The 2,803-nt window shown below is 43.8% G+C and overlaps 1 non-coding gene across 1 annotated transcript; it reads right to left on the bottom strand.

The window, feature by feature from the left end:
* Nucleotides 1–504: 504 nt before the first annotated feature.
* On the bottom strand, nt 505–611 carry LOC124721664. Its single transcript, XR_007006370.1, has one exon. It is a non-coding gene; the product is annotated as a U6 spliceosomal RNA (small nuclear RNA).
* Between the last annotated feature and the right edge of the window lie 2,192 nt (nt 612–2,803).

Raw genomic sequence — 2,803 nt, 5'->3', positions numbered from 1 at the left:
TGCACCGGTGTTCCCGAACTCATTTTAATGAAAATTATTCGAATCAGATTGGTTCTTTGAAAACAGTGCTCGTAGCACGATCCTTATAAGAAACTTTTCTAGCTGTTGCATGGAGCCGAAATTACGCACGAGTTGCGAAGAACATTGTTAAAGGTAACATACGTCAGTGTTGTGCGCGGCTGATATTCGGTGGCTTTAATGATCATTTTGCTGAAGATAACTGCTTCCATCTTCATCAATAGTTGTATTGAATCTGTTGTATGAACTGTGGTTTAGTGACACTTATACAACTTACAGACAACACTTTAAGACGACGTTAACTTGGAGTTCTTTAGCAACCTGATCAAATCTTTAGCCGGGAGAAAAATTATTTAGTAATTACTCAATGTAATAAAATAAGATTATCATTTCCATTTACAAATTAGTTAAATACCAAACCACTGAATAACACAGCAAACGCCACATCATGAATAAGATACTTCGTAATGATGTGGAACGTGTCAGGAAAATGTGGAACGCTTCACGATTTTGCGTGTCATCCTTGCGCAGTGGCCATGCTAATCTGCTCTGTGTCGTTCCAATTTTAGTATATGTACCGCCGAAGCGAATACATATACATATAGGTGTTGCTTTTAGAAGCCATGATTGAATTTCAGTCTGAAATTGGTCATTACGAACCAACCGCCTCCCTGTTCTTTTTGCAGTGGAGTGACGTTTCATATCCCACATTTCAGCTTACCGTTGTGCTTTTGGTACATGTTGGTGGATTTGTCTGTACCAGGACCCATTGAAAGGATCTTTGGGCTCCTTCTCCTTGTTCCATTCGGTTCTGGTGTCGTCTCTGACTGCAATAACTTGATTTCCAGCTGGAATGCAGCCCTCTTTTATTCAATTATTTCTCCCACTCTTTGCCAGTTAGTTGAACTTCTCGTCTCCCACAGGCCCATACAAATGTATTTCTGCCATGTCAACTTTAATTAACATTATACTGAAATGTGTCTGCTGCAGTCAACTGAAAAAGTGTCAATACAAAAAAAAAAAAAATCGTTACATCAGAAAGACACAGCTTCCACAAGATGATGACTCCGTTTTTATCTTGATACTGAGAGTTACACTGTTAAGAGTACCTCCGGCCAAAGTACTGCAGCTTCTGGTATGTAAAAACATCCACCGACTGTTGCCGATGAGTGATATCTGTCCCGAAGAAGGGTCTGTGTGAACTCAAAATCAAATTTTTTTCACGGATGATAAATGCTCGATTCACGGAATGTGTTTCAGTTTGCTAACGGGTTTTCCACGTTCAAAACTACGCTATTCTGTGCGCAGTAACTTTGGAGCGCGAAATCAGCATAATATCGAGCGCTACCTCCGACAAATTATGTAAATGCGCCAAGTGCGTGCCCCGCATTGGGTAAATTGAACATGCAATCGTTCTCGTTAGGAAACAACTGCGGCAATTTCGAGAGTTTACCTCGGCCGGAGTTTGGGGAGAAAACAGGAGAGATTATGTCGAAACGAAACGTTATTTCGTACTGGGTAAATGAATTTGTGCCGGGGTGGCGGAGACATACGCTGGTGATACGCCAACAGTAACTTGATTGCTTCGCAGGTCGCACGAGAGCAGTGCGTGTCTGCATGCGGACTTTCCTTTCCTGCTACAGAGTTTTACGTCTGCACCAGATTGGGAAAGAGCTTTGTTGAAACGAGTAAAGATTTAATCGTCCAGTTTTACGTTCAATTCCGTCGCATTTTCGTTTCGCCCATGACTGCAGCACGTTACACATGACTGCCGTTGTCCTGGCAAATCAGATAATACACCGAAGGTCGATTGCTTTATCATAAATAAATGTGTAAGTGATGCTAAATGATATTATCTTCACTTAAATAAATGTATTATCTTCTCAACAACCTTCAAATCGTGAGCTACACCCTTAATTTCTTCACTACTGGCCATTAAAATTGCTACATCACGAAGATGACGTGCTACAGATGCAAAATTTAACCGACAGGAAGAAGATGCTGTGATATGGAAATGATTAGATTTTCAGAGCATTCGCACAAGGTTGGTGCCGATGGCGACACCTACAACGTGCTGACATGAGGAAAGTTTCCAACCGATTTCTCATACACAAACAGCAGTTGACCAGCGCTGCCTGGTGAAACATTGTTGTGATGCCTCGTGTAAAGAGGAGAAAAGCGTACCATCACGTTTCCGACTTTGATAAAGGTCGGATTGTAGCCTATCGCGATTGCGGTTTATCGCATCGCGACATTGCTGCTCGCGTAGGTCGAGATCCAATGACTGTTAGCAGAATATGGAATCGCTGGGTTCAGGAGGGTAATACGGAGCGCCGTGATGGATCCCAACGGCCTCGTATCCCTAGCAGTCGAGATGACAGGCATCTTATTCGCATGGCTGTAACGGATCATGCAGCCACGTCTCGATCCCTGAGTCAACAGATGGGGACGTTTGCAAGACAGCAACCATCTCCACGAACAGTTCGACGACGTTTGCAGCAGCATGGACTATCAGCAAGGAGACCATGGCTGCGGTTACCCTTGACGCTGCATCACAGACAGGAGCGCCTGCGATGGTGTACTCAACGACGAACCTGGGTGCACGAATGGCAAAACGTCATTTTTTCGGATGAATCCAGATTCTGTTTACAGCATCATGATGGTCGCATCCGTGTTTGACGACATCGCAGTGAACGCACATTGGAAGTGTGTATTCGTCATCGCCATATTGGCGTATCACCCGGCGTGATGGCATGGGGTGCCACTGGTTACACGTCTCGGTCAC

Source organism: Schistocerca piceifrons, chromosome 1 (genome assembly GCF_021461385.2).
Source record: "Schistocerca piceifrons isolate TAMUIC-IGC-003096 chromosome 1, iqSchPice1.1, whole genome shotgun sequence".
Classification (NCBI taxonomy): domain Eukaryota; kingdom Metazoa; phylum Arthropoda; class Insecta; order Orthoptera; family Acrididae; genus Schistocerca; species Schistocerca piceifrons.
This window is presented reverse-complemented; position numbering and strand designations above follow the sequence as displayed.